Source organism: Lactuca sativa, chromosome 1, assembly GCF_002870075.4.
Source record: "Lactuca sativa cultivar Salinas chromosome 1, Lsat_Salinas_v11, whole genome shotgun sequence".
In the NCBI taxonomy this organism is placed as follows: Eukaryota; Viridiplantae; Streptophyta; class Magnoliopsida; order Asterales; family Asteraceae; genus Lactuca; species Lactuca sativa.
In genome coordinates this window covers 185,488,660-185,511,139 of record NC_056623.2, presented here as the reverse complement: position 1 = coordinate 185,511,139, position 22,480 = coordinate 185,488,660, and positions in this window count along the sequence as shown.

Here is a 22,480-nt window from a genome sequence, read left to right as displayed (position 1 = left end):
AAAAAACATATATTTGTAAAGCTTTCAACTATATAGGTGTTTATGCGCAACGCACAGACATTCATCTAGTTATCATTATAATCGGTTGTAACAAGTTACAACTTACGTGGGATATATGTAACAAATATAATTACCTAGGAGGGTAATGAACTATTGGTTTTGTTCACATTCAACCATCTAACTTGTTAAAGTTCATATAATATCATTGTTTCATAAATTTAAATTGGTCACCAACTATTACCCTTAATATACTAATTCCAAAAAAAGTCTTAATATACATCAAGTAAGAAAACACAATCAACCAGTATATAAATCAATTATCTAAAATATGCCAGTGCAACTTTATGATTTTAACTACGTAAGCATTGGGCCTAAAAAGTTCGCGATTTCAAGGGAAATACCTTAGTACTTAGAACAATGTTTTAAAAACTACTTTTCCGGTTCGACTTTTGATGTGTACAAATTATACCTATCTAGCTTTAAATTTATAAACCTAACTTCTTGTTTACTAATGCACATATAGACAGTGTACCTAGTCAGTTTATAGTATAAGAAAGTAAGTTGGGTATCGAAATCAGAGAACGGTTTTAAACTTAATCTAAAAACAATTAACTAAAGTGAGGGGTTTTTATTTGATTTTGCAAGTTCCAATTAACTTAAAACTAAACAAACACTTAACTAAAAACAAATGTTATCAAGATATTAAAAACACTTTCGTTTAGTCATGAATCCACCTTCTTATTATGGTTAGTTCTTATTTATGGATTAATAAAGTTGTTTATCAATTTATATATAATTAGCAGTCTTGATCTGATCTACTAATATTTTTACCAATTCATGAACTACTATGTAATGATCATACACAAGGAAACATAGAATTGGTTATTAATGATGATTAAGCTACGTAAGATATATCCAATATAATTATCTATGATCAAGAAAACTAATTAAACACAATTATGATCAAATTATATTCTCTAATACAACTAAAGTTGTTACCTTTATCACTTAATCTAAGATGTGATTAATCCTAGCTCTAGCAATTTAATGATCATAAACTGCTAGGTAAACAAGTTCATGTAATTCAAATGGTCTATAACCTACCCTTAACTTGAATCAAAGCAACAAAGATGCAAACTTTAACATGATAGGTAATGATAATCAATGACATGCATAAACCAAATTCATATAATCCATAAAACAAGAAACTAACTCATAGTTTTAGGTTTCATCTAACTAAATGAAGGTAAACACACTAAATCATAAGAATTCAACATGATTGAATTAATGCAAACCAAATGTGATGTATGATCTTCTAATCTTCAATCTTGTCACACCCCCAAACCAAGGATGGCAGAAACGTCCGGGGGTGGAGGACTTCATGTATAGTATCATAACAACAATTGCAATAGTGATTAAAGTAAACACAACCAATATATATATATATATATATATATATATATATATATATATATATATATAATTGAAAGAGTTACATCATTGTATGAATTACATGTTTTCCAAAACAATTAAAATATGTTGACCAAAATGTGAAATGTTTGATGCCTTAACGTCCCATCCTCAAAAGCACTTGGTTACCTGTTTAGTAATTTCCCGAGAATACAAGTTGTTTGAAAAAGTGTCAACACAAAGGTTGGTGAGTTCATAAGTTTTTATATGTAGTTATGAAAACCCTTTTCTTGTAAAAATAGTGTCCGTTCCAGAAAATCCAATATTTTCCTTAATGTGTAAATGTAGTCTTAAACTTAAAGACCGGAATGTACAAACAAATTGTCATATTTATAGTAAAAAAATGCAAGTTTAAATCGACATAAACTCGATTGATTTCAATGAAATTCCCATAAATTCTATGTTTGTTAATACTTAATGTGAGTTATTATAACCATGCTATGACCTAGTTGGCCTGAAACGACGTTCTTCAGGCGTTGGAAATGTTATGACATTTGTCACCTCAGACCTGCCGGTCTAGCTGTTGCATGCAGCTCAGGTGTGAGTTTGTCAAACCCAATATAGATCTATATACAACTATCACACTCTTCCTACAGGAGAATCTGGTTACAATACAGGACTTATTGGTAATGTGAAGCGAATGTCTTACAAAAGTCATTAACGAATTTACGCGTAATGTAATGAAAATCCCTTTTGTATAAATGTACCCTTTTTGTATGAGTGTGTTATGTAATGTATCATAAACTATACCTATTATAGTTTATCAAAACAAGGGTAGTAGTAGTAATGTACATAAACTATACCTAACATAGTTTATTCAAACATTTGTATGTAATGGATGTACTTTGATTATAGCAATTTGTTATCTTTTATGTTCTATATATCAAAATCCATTTGTTAATTGATGCATGTATATATATATATATATATATATATATATATATATATATATATATATATATATACTAATACAAAATGTCATATATATTGCAATAACATATATTCACACAACGATATACAGCTTGCTCAACATGTTACAAGGTGAAATGAAATTGATAGCATTTTTCTGTTGTTAACATTTTCTATTACTGCTCTTAGAAAATTTGTAGAAAAATCATCAAAGGTCCAAATCAAAATCCATAAATTCTGAGAGTTTGGAAATTGAGTCTAGTCTGTTTGTAAATTTTATCATGATGTTAGTGATCTCCAACATGTGTGAAAAAGTCCATAATCACAAACTGGTCCGGGTTGGTTCTTGAAATGATAGACAATTTTGTAAAAATCACCATAAATCGTAGAAAACTCGTGTGGAGATGTGCAAGTAGTCATTTTAAATCTAATAACTGGAACTACTTTCACCTAAAATAGTTTTGAATACTAAAATGTTTAAGTTGATCAAAAAAGTCCGTGAATGGAGTCCAACTTTTCTGATGAAATTTGTTAGAAGAATTTAGTAGTGTTCTTGGTGTTTTAACTTGTATTCCCCCCCCCCCCCCCCCCCTTAAAACATACGAAAGCATGAAAATATAGGTTTATGAACTCACTTTGAGTTATTTTAGTGGATGGAGGTTGAAGGAGAGAAGTGTTCAACTCAAGAACACTTGAAGGATTACTTGAAGATTCGAGAATCTAACACAATAATTATGGAGTTTGTGTAAGGAATCAATGATTTGAGTAAAAGGGAATGTAATAACCATAAGGAGGGTGATGATAATTACCAAATGAAGGAGAAAAGCTGGAAAATGCCTTGGAAATCTCGAATTTGTGTGAGAGAATTTGAGAGAAAAGTGGTGTTTGATTTTTGGTGGAAATGAGTAAAGTGAGTGAAATGAAGAGAGAGAGAGAGGGGGGGGGGGGGAGGGAGTCTTTCAGTCCTTCCAAGCTCCAATATTTGCCACTTTTGGTCCTTTTTCTTCAATAATGTCCTTTTTAGCTACAAAATAGAATTTAAACATTATAAGTACCAAATATCTTCATTATTAACTAAAATGTAGCATAAATATATTAGAATAATGCCTAAATATATGTATAGATGTGGCAATATCAAAATACGCCACACTTATCTTTTGCTTGCCCCCAAGAAAAACTAATCTTTTAAGTTAAAATTTCATCACCACCATCACATAAGATAATCCATTTAGAACCCAACCATGATACCAGACCTTAATGCACATATCTGTGTATAAGGTTCCTAAATACTTCCAAATCCTAAATACTCACAAACCTTATGAACATTCACCCCTTTGTTTGTACAACCCTCATTTTTGCAACCCTCCAAATCCATCCTCATAAATCTTTCTTAACCTCAAGTATTTTTGGTTAAGCATCCCAAGCATACATATGTGCTAGAAAGAATTACAAGTTTGATACAACAATGAAGCTCCTTGAATTCATCTCTTCTTTGATATTTTCTCTTTAATTTCTTTGAATTCAACACCTTTTTGTTTAACTTTTGGTATCTTCAACTTTTGATTCTTCATAATTTTTTATCCTTGTATCTTCATACTTTGTTAGCTCCAAAATTCTTTCAACTTTTGTAACTCTCTCTCTCTCTCTCTCTCTCTCTCTCTCTTTATATATATCTCACTTTTTTCTCTCAAATCCTGCATGCTTAAGTAAAGGAGCTTAACTTCAACCTTTATTGGTTAAAGGTATTAGTCTAAGTTCAATAACTACATAAGCACTCTTGGATAGATTTCAGGTATACGTTGCAAAACTTTTTACATCGTACAAACTATCAGATTACCTTTCATATCTCATGACTTTTCACCAGAACTAGGAAGCCACAAATATACAATAATATATGTTGGCTCAATTAAACATTTAAGCTCAAATTGGATCGTCCCATGCAAAACTAGCAACTTAAGTTTCCATTTTAAAATTTTCATAAATTTTTAAATTTTCCTAATCTAGACAAAATTTTAATTTGTAAACTTATATTCCTTTTTCGACCCCGTACCTGACACGCATTTCATATAATGCCCTCATTTTATCCATAAAATTATAAAAACAATAAAAGGGAGAAAAAGGAACATGCTTATGTTGGATCGATCAGTGATCATTTTCATCGATGACATTCTGGTATATTCGAAGACTAGGGAACATCATGAGGAGCATCTACAAGATGTTCTTGCAGTTCTGAGGATGGAGAGACTTTATGCCAAGTTCTCCAAGTTTGACTTCTGGTTGCGCGAGGTTTAGTTTTTGGGACACCTCATCAATTAAAACTGTATCTTGGTCAACCCAGCCAAGATAGAGGCGGTGATGTAGTGGGAAGTGCTAAGATCTCCATCTGAGATTCACAGCTTCCTCGGATTGATAGGTTATTATCAGAGATTCATTAGAGACTTCTCCAAGATTCCTATTCCTCTCACTCGGTTGACAAGGAATGATGTTGCTTTTAGTTGGGAGCCTGAGCAGTATGCATCATTTGAGACTCTTCACCAAAGGTTTTGTGGGGTGCCAGTACTTGCCCTCCCCGAGGGAGTTAAGGACTTTGCATTCTAACGTGATGCATCCATTGCAGGATTGGGTGTTGTGTTGTTGTAGAGAGGGCATGTGATAGCATACGCTTCGAGGCAGCTTAAGCCTTACGAGGCAAAGTATCCCATACCTGATTCGGAGTTAGGGGCATTGGTTTCCACCCTCAAGATTTGGCACCACTATCTCTATGGTGTTCGGTATACCATTGTAACGCCTGTAGAGCAGGGCTAGTCAATTTAGAGACGATAAGCGTCAAAAATGACTTTTTGATAGAAGATTATTTAGAATAAATAATCTTAACTAAATTGTAGTGTATGTTACAAGGATTCCGTACATATAAAGAACGCCGAAATTCGAGTTATAACGAAGAAGTTATGACCTGTCGAAGTTTCGCGACAGAACCGGCACGACACAGCGCGACGTAAAAAGTGAATTTACGTTAGAGTGATATTTAGCCTTAGCAATCTAAACGAAAGTCGTAGAATACGTTAAACCATTAGCGTGCATAAAAAGAACGTCCAAATCTGACTTCGTATGAGGAAGTTATGATTTTTCTAAGTTTCGACTTAGCGGTATGCAGTCCGAATACTCGATTTGAGATCGAGCGGTTTTTAGCCGAAACAATCTAAACGAGAATCGAAGATCTCGTTAATAGTAGTAAAACGATAAAAAGATAGGCGAAAACGGACGTCGGATGAAGAAGTTATGAATTTATAACGGAATTTTCCTGTCTTGGCCTACTAAAAATAAATAATAGAAATAAAGTCAAAATTAGCCGACGGAGTCTAAACGAAAGTACCTACGCAGGGATATAAAGAACATGGAAAACGGAGTCCGTATGAGGAAGATATGAACTTTTTAAGTTTATTAAATATTTTCGGTATTTAATTTAAATATAAATTCCGATATTATCCAAAGGGGGGGGGGGGGGGGGGCGGAGTCAGCGGTCTTATCCCCATTACGCCCAGCGTAAATCGAATTTCCAGCCCCCTATAAAAGGATGTCGAGGGCAGCCGAGTTCTTTGCTCATTTCTTCCCTTTCTCTTGTGTTTTTGCATCGTTTTTCGTGCAATAATTATCCCGAAGCTCCGGTATCATTCCCGAGCCCCGAAGAAAGTCTCGAGGCCCCGAAGATCCCGAGAAGTGCAATTCCCGAGCCGAAGCTCTGCCCGCGAGGAGCCCGGTTTTTGTGAAGATCTTCTAGATCTACCGAATAATACTACTTTTACAAGCCGTAGTGCTGTCTGATCATCTTCTAATCAACTGAGTGTATAGTTACTTTCTTCTAACACATAAATATAAAGTATTAGCTATGAAATACATGCTATGTGTTATATATTATTTGTTTATTTGAGATGGGCTTGGAATTGATGTTTTTATACGGGTGTTAAATGATTTAAATTGTGCTTGTATTTATATCTACAAAAATGTTGGGTAGAACATGGGTAGATGGAATAGTTGGTGACGATGCGACTTCGTGCCTATTAAGTAAAGCTTTGGCGACGATGCGACTTCATGCCTATTGAGTAATCTTTGGTGACGATGCGACTTTGTGCCTATTTGATAAACCTTGGTGACGATGTGACTTCGTGCCTGTTGTGTAAACCTTGGTGACTATGAGACGTAGTGCCTATTGTATGAACCCTGGTGACTATGTGACGTAGTGCCTGTTGTATAAACCGTGGTAGCAAATGGACTTTGTGCCAGTTCCTTAGGTAAATCCTTAGGAATGAATGAATGAAGGATAGTTGGTTCTTAGGGTAAACCCTTGAGAAAATAAAGGAGATATAGGGATGAGTATTTGGGTTGATTGTTTGATAATTGAATATAATAAATGTATTATTATGGGTTGAAAACCCTATATGCTCACTAGGCTCCCAAGCCTGACCCACTCAGTTTTCTTTGCATTACAGGTAATGGCACAAGAGTATAAATTGGTGGACTTGACGAGAGATTTTGGATTATAGATCAATAGTTATAAATAACTATTGTAAGGTCTATTTTATATTGTTTATGCTGTTGATCTGTATCGGAACATGACATCCAGAGGTTTTATTGTTTAATGAAAATACATTCTCTTTGAGAAACGTTTTGATAAATTTTATCATATTTTATTTTGGGACCAAATTCCGCAACTCTTTTAATCAAAGGATTACTCTGATTTTATAAAACAAAGTATAAACAAATCGGTCTTTTCTGAACGTGAAAATGGGGATGTCACAGTTGGTATCAGAGCTTTAGTTTAAGCGAACTAGGAATATGGATTTATTTCTTGACTTAAACTTAGAATGCTAAGCGATGATTGTGAGTTGAGTGTGTCCATTATATTTTAGATAGTACACCTAAATTGACACAAGCATTAGTATAATTTAGGAATGATGCCTAAAATGCTTTTATGTGCTAAATGTTATATGTTTTCCATATATGATATTATTTGTTCGGATCTATGGTTTGTTGCCGATCGGATCTAGAAACCTTATGTGTGTAGGATTCTAAGCGTACGTCTACGATATTAGAACTAGCATGTAAACGTTTTGGAGTGATAAGGATGATTTTGAATATCTATCATGAATGAGGATCTAATTTCACCTTATTCGGTGTATAGATAAAAAATGGTGAGAACGAGGAGTGGAGTTGGAAATGCTGATGAAAACAGGAATCAAATACCAGTAATTGAGCAAATACCTGTTGTAGCAGCAGCACCTGAACCAATGACAATGGCCGGAATTCAAGTGATGATCCAGGAAATGTTGGATCATTAGATGGAAGAAACTAGACGTTTGATTAGACATAATCGTGAAGAATTGTCAATTCAAGTTGAAGAGACCGAAGTAAATGGAGGGCAGTCTGAAGGAGGAAACTACAGTGGGACCGTTGGTCAAGCCAATCCACCAATAGTTCGCCAAAACAACCAGGATGGAGGAAATGACGAACATGGATGCAAGTACAAGGATTTCATGGCATCCAAACCACCATGTCTTTCTGGGAGCCCGGCACCGGTGCAAGTCATGGAATGGATCTCCGAGATGGAGACAATGTTCGAAAGTTGCGAGTGTAGCAACAGATAGAAGACCGCTCTTGCAATTCCTCTGTTAAAATCTGGAGTACTGAGCTGGTGGAAGTTACTGGCTGGTTCGATGCCCAAGGGGAAGCTAGCAAGATGTCTTGGGAAGAGTTCGTAATGCAACTGGAAATGCAATACTACTTTGAGCAGGACCTTCTGGAAATCAACAATGAGTTCCAGAATCTGAACAAAGGAAAATTGAGCGTCACTGAATATGCTGCAAGCTTTACGGAGAAGATGAAGCTTATTCCATACCTAATTCCAACTGAACTTTCCAAGGTCAACAAGTTTGCCAATGGATTACTAGCGGACTTTGGTCCGATAGTCAAGCAAGCAACCACTCTGAAAGCCGCCATTTGGGTAGCCAAAAAATGTTGAGAACCAAATAAAAGAAAAGGGTCTGGAGAGAGCTGAAGTTGGAGAGAAAAGGAAACATGAAGGATCTTCAATGATCAACAAAGAAACAAAATTCTCGAAATCTGGAGGAAGAGATGAAGCTAAGTGGTGTGAGAAGTGTAAAAAGAAACACTTCGGGAAGTGTAACGAGGAGACGACCTGCTACAAATGTGGGAAGACAGGGCATTTCGCCAACAAATGTGCAGCTAACAAAAAGGTGTGCTATGGATGTAACGAAGAAGGGCATATTTCTAGAGACCACCTAAAGAAAAATGCACCGCCACAGCCAAGGGCATTCCACATGCTCCTCGACGAAGCAGAAAACGATGGGAGGATTAAAAGATGAAGACTTCATAATAATATATAAAGTCTATATCAAAAAGCATAGCCTGTTAGAGGCATAGTATAGGGTGAACTTGAACTTCTGTGTAATAGTTTCAAGAAATAATATAAACCCTGGTTTTGTTATATGATGTGTTGAATGATTATATGATTTATGTATGGTGACTTGATTAACTGCGAGACAATACTTGGCACGAGTATGAGTAGGTGTGAATAGTAGTAAAGATCTATACTACTGGAAGCACATGACTCACGCTTGGATCAGGGAAAGTCACAAGGTTACCAAGAAGCTAGTAATTGATTCCGTTTTATTCAAGTATGTCATTACCCTTGTTTCGGTAATGGCTAGTAAGATAATGGTTATTCCGACCCTAGTGGTCATATTAAATTGAGTCCGACTACGATGAGATGTCATCGGGACACGACCCATCAGTTAGTTACTATAGATAAATGAATGTATTTATCCTAAGAAGCAGAAGGAGTCCACAACAAGGATTTATTTTGTAACTTGAAGGTTACGATCGAAAGTCCAACATAGTATGAAAAGCAGATGAAAGATTGAGCATCATGGTTATTAATTAGGATAGAAATTTAACGTAAGGACTGTTTCGTTGATGATTCCGGGACGTAATCATCCTAAGGGGGAGATAATTGTAACGCCCGTAGATTAGGGCTAGTCAATTTAGAGACGATAAGCGTCAAAAATGACTTTGTGATAGAATATTATTTAGAATAAATAATCTTAACTAAATTGTAGTATATGTTACAAGGATTCCATACATATAAAGAACGCCGAAATCCGAGTTATAACGAAGAAGTTATGACCTGTCGAAGTTTCGCGACAGAACCGGCACGACACAGCACGACGTAAAAAGTGAATTTACGTTAGAGTGATATTTAGCCTTAGCAATCTAAACGAAAGTCGTAGAATACGTTAAACCATGTGCGTGCATAAAAAGAACTTCCAAATCTGACTTCGTATGAGGAAGTTATGATTTTTCTAAGTTTCAACTTAGCGGTATGCAGCCCGAATACTCGATTTGAGATCGAGCGGTTTTTAGCCGAAACAATCTGAACGAGAATCGAAGATCTCGTTAATAGTAGTAAAACGATAAAAAGATAGGCGAAAACGGACTTCGGATAAAGAAGTTATGAATTTATAACGGAGTTTTCCTGTCCCGGCCTACTAAAAATAAATAATAAAAATAAAGTCAAAATTAGCCGATAGAGTCTAAACGAAAGTTGTAGAGCATAGCCTCACCTACGCGGGGATATAAAGAACGTCGAAAACGGAGTCCGTATGAGGAAGATATGAAATTTTTGAAGTTTATTAAATATTTTCGGTATTTAATTTAAATATAAATTCCGATATTATCCAAAGGGAGGGGGGGGGGGGGGGGGGAGTCAACGGTCTTATCCCCATTACGCCCAGCGTAAATGTAATTTACACCTAGCGTAAATGGAAGTTCCAGCCCCCTATAAAAGGATGTCGAGGTTAGCCGAGTTCTTTGCTCATTTCTTCCCTTTCTCTCGCGTTTTTGCATCGTTTTTCGTGCAAGAATTATCCCGAAGCTCCGGTATCATTCCCGAGCCCCGAAGAAAGTCTCGAGGCCCCGAAGATCCCGAGAAGTGCAATTCCCGAGCCGAAGCTCTACCCACGAGGAGCCCGGTTTTTGTGAAGATCTTCCAGATCTACCGAAGAATACAACTTTTACAAGCCGTAGTGCTGTCCGATCTTCTTCTGATCAAGTGAGTGTATAGTTACTTTCTTCTAACACATAAATATAAAGTATTAGCTATGAAATACGTGCTATGTGTTATATATTATTTGTCTATTTGAGATGGGCTTGGAATTGATGTTTTTATACGGGTGTTAAATGATTTAAATTGTGCTTGTATTTATATCTACAAAAATGTTGGGTAGAACATGGGTAGATGGAATAGTTGGTGACGATGCGACTTCGTGCCTATTAAGTAAAGCTTTGGTGACGATGCGACTTCGTGCCTATTAGTAATCTTTGGTGACGATGCGACTTCGTGCCTATTTGATAAACCTTGGTGACGATGTGACTTCATGTCTGTTGTGTAAACGTTGGTGACTATAAGACGTAGTGCCTATTGTATGAACCCTGGTGACTATGTGACGTAGTGCCTGTTGTATAAACCGTGGTAGCAAATGGACTTTGTGCCAGTTCCTTAGGTAAATCCTTAGGAATGAATAAATGAAGGATAGTTAGTTCTTAGGGTAAACCCTTGAGAAAATAAAGGAGATATGGGGATGAGTATTTGGGTTGATTGTTTAATAATTAAATATAATAAATGTATTATTATGGGTTGAAAACCCTATATGCTCACCAGGCTCCCAAGCCTGACCCACTCAGTTTTCTTTGCATTACAGGTAATGGCACAAGAGTATAAATTGGTGGACTTAACGAGAGATTTTGGATTATAGATCAGTAGTTATAAATACCTGTTGTAAGGTCAATTTTATATTGTTTATGCTTTTGATCTGTATCGGAACATGACATCCCGAGGTTTTATTATTTATTGGAAATACATTCTCTTTGAGAAACGTTTTGATAAATTTTATCATATTTTATTTTGGGAAGAAATTCCGCAGCTCTTTTAATCAAAGGATTACTCTGATTTTATAAAACAAAGTATAAACAAATCGGTCTTTTCTGGCCGTGAAAATGAGGATGTCACAACCATCTACAAAGACCATAAGAGCCTGAGATATCTTATGGATTTGTCTAACCTGAATATAAGGCAAATGAGGTGGTTGTGTCACACCCCAGAACCAAACGACGGAAACGTTCGGGGCGGGTGACTTCATTTTGTAATATCATAACAAGTGTATATAAATGAAACATAGACATCATCATCACCATTCACAAAATATAACAACATACATGGTTTACATACTTGAGTTTGTTTGTAAAATTACATCCCAAAATATCAAATGTATGGTGATATCAAAAACACAACAAAAATCCAAATTCCATAGCTGTCAACCTGTTTAGCGAGTTCCTGATAATACAAGTTACTTTGAAAAGCGTCAAGATATTAAATGTTGGTGAGTTCATAAGCAAGTTTGTAAGAAAAGATTCGTAGTTTGTAAACACCAGAAAATCCAATATTTTCTGTAAAAATAGTTTGTGAGTTTTTTCTCAAATCTTGTATTATAGCATGTGTATTCTTGTTGATAGTGCCTAAAGAGAGATTCCCAGAAAATCCTATATTTTCTGTTTAATGAAAAAAATGTGGTCTTAGCCCTAAGTCCTGAGTGGTGAACGTTAAACATAAAGTAGTGATTGTATAGTTCGTACTTTGTATCACAAGTAGAGTATGTGTATTTCGTAAATTTATTGTGTTGTTATTCTCTAAGTGAGTCGTTATAACCATACTAATATGACGAGAACTTATGTCTTGACGTTCTTCAGACGTCGGTTTCTTGAAAAGACATTTGTCACCCTAGACTGGCCTGTCTAGCTGTAGCGAGCAACTCAGGTGTGGGGTGTTAACCCCATATAGATCTATACACAAATTCCCGCTCTCCTTCCAGGAGACTCTGATTATAACTACAAGACTTTCTATGTACACTAGGTAGGTACGAGTGAATGAGTGCCTCACAAGAGTCTTAACGAAATTTACGCGAATAGTGTATTTCATTATTTAACGTTATAAATAATGTTGTGAGTGTATATTTTTTACTATAAACCATAAGTGATAAAAATATAATTGTTTTTAATGAAAGTGTCAAAATATCTAATTTTCACTGTTGTTATCGTAAATAACTCATCGTTACGCAAAGTATCATGAAAGATTCGAGTTTACTAGAATTGTCACTAATGGCCCAAATGACATAAAATTTGTCATGCAAGGCCCAATTAGAATAGAATTGTCATATATGGCCCAATTAGAATGGAATTGCATAAGGCCCAATTTTCAATGGATTGGTCATATAAGGCCCATTTTTACTTTAGTGTTAAAAAATGGCCCATATTTGTTAGTTTGTTCACTTTTGGCCCATTTTAATTTGAAATATCTTAAATGGCCCATTTTTATTATTAATAACCATTTTAGCCCCAAAAATACTGAAAATGACATAAAAGCCCATTTTAAATAAAAAATGACACTTTTGGCCCAATAAAATCGTGAATGTTAAATAAAGCCTATTTTTTTTTATCAAAAATGACACTTTTGGCCCAATAATACCGTGAATGTCAAATAAAGCCCGTTTTTATAAAAAATGACACTTTTGGCCCAATAATACTGTGTATGTCAAATAAAGCCCATTTTTATAAAAAATGACACTTTTGGCCCAATAATACCGTGAATGTACAATAAAGCCCATTTTTATCAAAATTGACACTTTTGGCCCAATAATACCGTGAATGTACAATAAAGCCCATTTTTATCAAAATTGACACTTTTGGCCCAATAAAGCCGTAAATGTCAAATAAAACCCATTTTTATCAAAAATAACACTTTTGGCCCAATAATGTCGTGAATGTCAAATAAAGCCCATTTTTTTTTTTATCAAAAATGACACTTTTGGCCGAATAATACCGTAAATGTAACGACCCGTGTCCGGTATGGTAATTCCTTGGTATTTATTTTGTAGTTTTGCAAGAGGGACTCGGCGAGTTCATAGCCTGACTCGCCGAGTAGGGTCGCGACTTCGAGCACGTGTGAGCCGGGGACTCGGCGAGTCCATATCCCTGACTCGGCGAGTCCATCCGTCTGGGTGAAACCCTAAATCCCCGGGTTGCCCACTATTTAAGTCACCTTATAGCCCCATTCTCGCCTCCCTCACCCTGAGAACTCTGTGAGAAAAGAACCCTAATCCTCCCTTGTGTGAGCTAAGTGTTTTGTGCCATTTTGTGAAGGTTTGAAGAAGGAGAAGAAGCAAAGAGCAAGGAGAAGAGGTGTAGTGCAAAGATCCAAGGGCAAATCTGAGTTATTTGAGGTATTTTCGGATTTCCCCTCTTGTTATATGCTTTAAACCTCCATTAGAGCCCTTCTAGGATCTAGTTGATGCTTGTTCCAAGCCTTATGTTTGCATGAATGCCTTAATAAGTCGAGATATCTTTAGATCTGAATGATTGGGGGTTGTAGAGCCCAGATCTACTGCCTTTTTGGAGTTACTTTGCATAATAACCATAGATCTATCCATTTTGTGCATCTTTTAGCCTTATTTCCCTTATTCATGAGGTTGTACACGTAAAGTTGGAAACTTTATGTGGTAAATCAGCTTATTGGACTCAGATCTATCATTTGTATGTGTTGGATTCAAACCAAATCGAGTAAAAATCAGTTGCATGGCGGCAACTCGGCGAGTCGGGAAGAACGACTCGACGAGTCGGGTCGCGAGTCCCCGATTCCTTCATTTTTTATCAGTGTCGAGTGGATCCAGTGAGTTAGAGAGTGGACTCAGCGAGTTGAGAGTAGACTCAGTGATGGAGGGACTCGGCGAGTTGTTCATACAACTCGGCGAGTCCAAGGCAATCTTCTTAAGCTCAAGAACAACTCGTCGAGTTGTTCATAGGACTCAGCGAGTCGGATGAAGATTGTCTGAGTTCTTGGATTGGGAGAGTACTCGTCGAGTCGATGCCATACTCGACGAGTAGCAGCGAGTTAAGTCGAGGAGTGAGAATAGGGACTCGGCGAGTTGGCGGCCCAACTCGGCGAGTCAGGTCAACTATGGGTTGACTTTGACCGAGAGTTGACTTTGACCTGGGGTAAAAGAGTCATTTTACCCAGTGTAGTGTTTAGTATTTGATTGAGTATGTTTATGGACTTGTAGCCGGGGAGATACTGGAGCAGCAGCAGTTAGCCCTCTGAGCTATTCACTCAGCAGCCAATTCACGAGGTGAATTCCTTTTCAGTAGGAGCGGGTCTAAGGCCACAATGTCGGCCCGTTTAGCTAGCAGTAGTATTCAGATCTTTATCCGACGCAGTAGTTAGCATGTTTGAAGCCTTCGTGGCTCAGACAGGATTATGTGTGTTCATGCTAAGTGATACGTTATGTTATGACCAGTTAGCTTCGGACTCCGGTTCGATGTCAGCTTCGGACTCAGGTTCGATGTAGGGGACAAGGTCCCGGTCAGCTTCGGACTCCGGTCCGATGTCAGCTTCGGACTCAGGTTCGATGTAGGGGACAAGGTCCCGGTCAGCTTCGGACTCCGGTTCGACGTCAGCTTCGGACTCGGTCTGATGTGAGCTTCGGATTGCGGTCCGATGTAGGGGACAAGGTCCCGGTCAGTCAGCTTCGGACTTCGGTCCGATGGAGGGGGGGGCAAGGCCCCAGTATGTGCTTGATATGTATATTATTGTATGGTATGTGGTAATTTGGGGGAGCTCACTAAGCTTCGTGCTTACAGTTTCAGTTTTGGTTTCAGGTACTTCCGCTAGCAGAGGGAGGAGCTCGGGTTGATGGCATTGCACACACCACAGTTTCAGCTTTCATCCTGGGAGTTGATTTAGTTCCTGATTTTTATATGTCATAGATATGATACAGTTTTCCGTACCGTGGTTTATTATTATTTTGAGACGCATTATGTATGGTTTCATGATATGGCACTCAAATTATGGTTTTTGGTTATGTTGAAAAACGAAATTTTTGGGTCGTATTTTTGGGTCGTTTCAGTAAATGACAATTAAAGCCCTATTTTTATGTTTTCTTTAGTTTTAACGTAAATATTCAAGCTAACTTAGCATTTTTAGCCAAAAATAAGAAGTTACATAATGTAAGTTACTCCAACAACTTCAAGGTTTGGGTAAATCTCAAAAATTTGGAGTTTTTAGCATAATATCACAACATATTAACACATATATCACAAAAAAAAATACACATGCAAGTATTCATATTAAGACTTTTTACAACACTAGCTTGTATTCTCCCCCAAAAGATAGTAAATCATGAAAACAAGGGGTATGAAGCTCCCCTTAGAGGCTTATTTTATTTGGATGGAAAAATTATGGAGGTTCTCGACCTTGACTTGCTTCCTTGAAGAGATTTTCGAGTGAAGGTGGTAATAAGAATCATATACACGAAGTAGAGTGGTTTAAGGAAGATTTTTAGTGTAAACTTGGATTAAAACTATAAGGTTTAACAAGAACTTACCAAGAGTGCACTTCTTAAAGAGATCCTTTGAGAATACCAACTCCAAACCTACAATTTTGATGAAGAAAGGCGAGAGAGTTTCTTGTGTTTGAGAGAAAATAAGATAAGAGATAGCTTTGAAATGTGAGGAATGGAGAGATGTGGTGATGGTTCGGCCGATGAGAAGGGAGATGCGAGATTATAGGGTTTGACTTTTAGGGCTTGTGATGTGAGTGTTACCTAGTTGCATGAGATATAATGCATGGTTGTCCACCATGCAATATTGAGGTGGCAATGCCTTCATCCAATGCATCATCATTATTATTTTTAAATAATCGAGAGTAGGAGAAGGGAGGGTTTTGGGTTTTTAAGTGTGACCAAGAACCCTAAGCCCAATTAGAGCTGTTCGTTTGGATGGATCGGTTTAATCCGATCCGATCAAGTGAATCCAAATTAAATTCGGGTTTTAAAACGTAGATCCAAATAGTCCAAACTAAATTCAAATCCGATCCGATCCAACCAAATTATAATTCGGTTGGATCGGTTTTTTACAATTCGGTTTTCAAGAATCAAGACATTTCAACAAATATATAACTTTAGTATTAACTTACTCTATAATATAAACTAAAAAATATTGTTTAATTAGTTGTGAATTAAAACTTATAAATAACTATCAAGAAAAATATATTATAGTTTACTACTTTATAGACACTTTTTTTTTGATAAGAAATACATATTAAAGTATTATAATAGATGAAAAGTTTTAATATAATAAAAGAATAATTTAGCAAATTTATAAATTATTAAAGTTATATATTAATAAATTGCAATTCGGTTTTTTTGGACTATTCGGTTTTTATTTTATAAACCAAAACCAATCCAAAATCCAAAATAAAAATTCGGTTTTTGCTAAAAACCAATCCAAAAATCCGAATATCCGAACCAAATAGTCCGATCCAAATTGTACAATTGGACAATTCGATTTTATCCAAATAGTGAACAGTCCTAAGCCCAATATGGTTTTCGGTTTAAAGGTCCACAATTAAATGGCTCTTGGCCCCATAAATGATCCATGAAGGATTTTGGGTCCAATAAATATTTTTGACCCATTAGGGCCCCTATTTAGGTTTTCGACCCAATTACACTGAATGGAAGTGTTTTCGGCCCAATAGGGCCCATTAGGGGTTTATGGCTCAAAACTATGTTGATGAAGAGTTTTCTGCCAAACTATGGCCCAAATAAGGTTAACTAATGTTTTTGGTCCAAGGAGGTCCCAATAAGAAAGTTTTGGGCTTACACGAGAAAGTTTTGACTTAAATTGACTTTTTGGAATGAGTAAACTTGTATAACATTGAAATTTAGCTTATATAAAAAATAGGGTTACAAGATTACACCAGGGGTTATTTGCACATGGACAGAATTTCCTAGTCCTAAAATGCTAGTTGTGACATCATCCCCCTGTTAGAGGGAGTTTCGTCTCGAAATTCTTTCGAAAGATATCCTTAAGAGCTAGAGAAGAGGTGAGGGTACTTTTGCATCATCTGATCCTCGCGTTCCCATGTGAATTTGGGTCCGTGTTTGGAATACGGCTTTGTTTCGTACGCTTCACTTCTCTGCCCATGATTTCAACTGGTTCTTCAATGAACAAGAGATTCTCGTTCACTTCAATCTCGTCAAGTGGAACCATGATTGTTTCGTCCGATAGACACTTCTTCAGGTTTGATACGTGGAATACGAGGTGTACGTTGCTAAGCTCCGAGGGTAACTGCAACTTGTAGGCTACTGAACCGATTCGGGCAAGGATCTCGAATGTTATGATGTATCGTGGATTTAGTTTTCCCCTCTTTCCAAACCGTATCATCCCTTTACAGGGAGAGACTTTCAGCAGCACGTGATCAGGTTAGAACTCCAGCAGCTTTTGTCTTTTGTCTACATAGCTCTTTTGTCTATCCCAAGATGCTTGGAGTTATGCCCTTATTTGAACGATTTTCTCTGTTATTTCCCGGATGATTTCAGGTCCCGTGAGTGTGTTGTTCGGTACCTATCCCCTTGCCAACTAGGTGTCTCCTACCTCATCCCAACAGAGAGGAGATCTACATTTCCGACCGTACAAGGCCTCGAAGGGAGTGACTTAATGGTTGTGTGGTAGCTGTCATTGTAGGAGAACTCGATTAGTGGCAAGTGGGTATCCCATGCCTTTCCAAAATCTATCACACAAGCTCGGAGCATATCTTCCAATGTCTAAATGGTTCGCTCACTTTGGCCGTCGGTCTGGGGGTGGTAGGAAGTACTCATACCAAGTTGGGTTCCCATTGCTTTCAGGAGTGACTACCAAAATCGTGAGGTAAATCTACTATCTCGATCAGAGATAATAGATATCGATACTCAGTGTAATCTCACCACTTCCCTTATGTAGATCTGTGTTAATCTCTCCATCTTGTATGTTTCTTTTAATGGTAGGAAATGGGCGGATTTAGTCAACCGATCGACAATCACCCAAATGACATCCAAACCGTCATCCAATTTAGGCCATTTGTTTATAAAATCCATTGTTATTCGTTCCCATTTCCACTCGGGTATCACTGGCTGTTGTAATAATCCTGAGGGCTTCTGATATTCTACCTTAACCTTTGCGCAAGTTAGGCACTTGCTCACGTAGATAGCAATCTCCGCTTTCATGTTCGGCCACCAATAATGTTGTTTGATATCCAGGTACATCTTATCAAAACCATATGGAAAAAGTATCGTGTCTTGTGCGCTTCATTCATGACTATGTCTCTGAACCCTCCAAATTTTGGGATCCAGATCCGGTTCATGAGATAGTGTGCTCTGTCCTCCTTGATTGCGAGATTCTTGTCCATTCCATGCAAAGCTTCATTTGCAGTGTTCTCCGACTTCAGGCCTTCTAGCTGAGCCTCTTTGATTTATGAAGACAAATGGGAATGGACGGTCATTTTCAGCGTTTTTACTCGGCGGCCGAGTATTCCTTTCTACTTAAGGCATCGACCACCACGTTAGCCTTGTCGGGATGATACTTGATCTCACATTCTTAATCGTTTAGTAGCTCGACCCATCGCCGCTACCTCATGTTTAGCTCTTTCTGATTCAAGATATGCTAGAGGCTTTTGTGGTCCATGAAGATGGTGCACTTTGTACCGTAAAGGTAGTGCCTCCAAATTTTTAGGGTGAAGACCACAACTCCCAACTCGAGATCATGAGTGGTATAATTCATCTCGTGGTTATTCAGTTTCCTGGACGCGTAGGCAATCGCCTTTCCATGCTGCATTAGCACACTGCCCAAACCCTGGTTGGAAGCGTCGCAATTTACTACAAAATCTTTCGTTTCCTCTGGTAGAGTCAAGACCGGCGCACTGCAGAGGGCCTGTTTCAGAGTTTGGAAATTAGCTTCTTGTTTTGCATACCAATTAAAGGGTATGCCTTTTTAGGTGAGAGTGGTGAGAGGCTTGGCGATTTTGGAGAAATTCTAAATGAACCTTCTGTAATAACCAAGAAGGCCCAAGAATTGCCTAATCTCCGTTGGCGTCTTTGGGGTTGCCCAACCCTCAATAGCCTTGATCTTAGAAGGGTCCACATGTATCCCTGCTTCACTGACTACGTGCCTCAAGAAATTCACCATGCAAATCCAGAACTCGCATTTGGAGAATTTTGCATACAACTTCTCCGCCCTTAGAGTTTCCAAGACCTGCCTTAGATGTTGACTGTGCTCTTCCTTGCTTCGTGAATAAACAAGTATGTCATCGATGAAGACGATTACAAAGTTTTCGAGGAATGGTCGGAAGACTCGGTTCATGAGGTCCATAAATGTTGCGGGCACATTCGTTAGACCGAAGGGCATTACCACGAACTCGAAATGTCTGTAGCGTGGTCAGAAGGCAGTTTTGGGGATATCTTCTTCTCGGACCCGTAGTTGGTGATATCTGAACCTTAGATCTATTTTGGAAAAGTAACTGGCTCCTTGGAGTTGGTCGAATAGATCATCAATCCGAGGAAGTGGGTATCGATTCTTGATATTGAGCTTGTTTGACTCCCGATAATCGATTTACATTCTGAAAGATCCATCCTTCTTCTTGACAAACAAGACTGGAGCTCCCCAGGGTGAGAAGCTCGACCTGATGAATCCGTTGTCTAGGAGTTCGCTCAATTAGCTAGATAACTTCTGCATTTCTGCAGGGGATAACCTATAGGGTCATTTGGCAATTGATGTGGCACCAGATATCAGGTCAAATCGAAATTTAACCTGCCTCTCGGGAGGAATTCCCGGGAGATCTTCCAGAAATACGTCTGGAAAGTCGTACACCTCCGAAATGTCGTTGATGTGCTTTCTTTCTCTGTTTGTCCACTATGTGGGCTAGAAAGGCATGATTTTTCTTATGTAGGCACTTTTGTGCCTTGATGCATGATATGAGACGAAGGTTTGTGCCAGGTTTATCGTTGTAAATAATTAATGTTTTGTTGGTGGGTAGGTGAAGGCGAACGACCTTCATGTGGCATATAATGTTATCATGGTGGGGCTTAACCAATCCATGCCGATGATTACATCAAAACTCCTAATATTATTAGGCATCAAATTGATTTGGAACGAGTGGTTATTTAGTGTTAACGTGCATCCTACATATTTGTCTTTGGTTGTTTCAGTCTTCCCATTAGCCATCTCCACCGTGAAGGCTTCGCTTAGCTTCTGGGGGTTTTGACTTAGTAAATGTTTGAATTTATGACTCACGAAACTCCGCTCAGCCCCACTATCGAATATAATTCATGCGTAAGTGTTGTTGAGAGGAAACGATGACACATGAAGCTCGTCCGATCACTTCATAAAAGAAACGATGACTCCAAAGCTCTTTCAAAATAAAAAGTATGGGGAAATACTAACAAAGTACTCCCCTACGCTCCCGTAATCGACACACAATAGTGTCAAAAAAACTTTGTACATGATAGTACTTCTGGCACATTATAGTACTCTGGTACGAGTAGGATTCGTACCCGAGAACATAATAATACCCCGACACAAGGACCACCTAAGACATAGAGCTTTGAAAAAGACTTCATAGATAAAATGTACTTCTGTATGCAGTACATACTCCACCGATCATCAATCTCACCACACACATACACTTAAGAAGATGCTACCCAATGTCCAAACTTACTCCATTAGCGTGTGACCCTCACGCTCCTATCACCCTACAACACGTCAACATGTGACGTCCACTCGATCGCTCGTTTCTTGCTGCTACCGGCCCCAGTCCATGTGATTTGTCTCCGAAAAAATGTGCAGAGAAGAGAGAAGGTCAGATAATTGAATGCCTTTTTTTCTTTTCTCGGTTAATGCATGCAAACTCAAGTATGAACCATTTGCTTCTGGACTCGACCCACTTGCCTTTTTTATTCCTGATTCAGGACCAAACTAATATCAAACCACTCCGGAACCTCAATAGTTAATGCATTCCCTGTTTGACTTCTTAAAAGCTACAGATTTTAATGCATGTGGGACCCGGTTGAGAGGAGCACACAACTCACGCGTCTATCAAGTAGATGGAACTGGTCGTGAGGCTGATATAATACCCGACAAAAGCTGAGTGCATATGACATTTATACCTTGTTTAACTTTAGATTATCTCACTTTTTGTGCACATAAACGACACATTGTCCGGTCCATACCTTACACTCAACATATCCCCAATTTTATTCTTGAAAACAAAGCACATTATCCAAGTTTGTACCACAACACAAAGTACTTGTAACCTCGGAATTTTAATACACATCCACACCAAAAGCCATATCATCACGGAAAAACTTATCCACAACTCATCTTCTTCTAAAATAAACACATACTCTGGACACATGACCGTTTGTTCAATCTCTTACTCCATAACCATATTTTTGTCTTCTTATAAACATCTTTTTGCATGGGATAACAAGATCTAACACCACGTTTTTAAAGAGAACTTCATCTGCTTCAACAAACAAAATTTTCTTTTCATAAACTCAAATTCAACAGCAGCAAAAATGTATGAACAATAGTAGTATAATTTTTATTTTTCTAGCAACATCACCACAAAAACAGTAAATAACTCACATAAAATTTTTAAGTTGCGAATGTTGAGAAAATCTTCATAAATGACAACAATATTCAAGATAATAAACCAATCGGGATCGTTCCCTTGAAATAATCATGAGATCTCCAAGGTCTTGCTTTGATAGCTTGTAGGATCCCATTTTATCGATTGGATCAGTGCGGAAGATATTACCAAGAAGATAATCGTGTATGAACATGATGAACAAGATATGTGAGTAAAAACTATAGTAGATAGATAGAGAGATATAAAATATTACAAGAATACTCATGGGTGGGAGAGATAACTCTCCCATGGTGGGACAGATCCTACCACACTCTCTCTAATGTACAAAGTCTACATAGTGAACAATTACAATAAAATGACCATCACCTCCACTTTATATACTAGTGGAGGGAATATGCTTTTCATACAAGGGAATATTCTAACCTAATAAACACTCAACATTGTAGATCATTTTTGTGACATCACCAAAATCTCGGCCAGAAAAGACCGATTTTCATTTATGCTTTTAAAATAATTTCA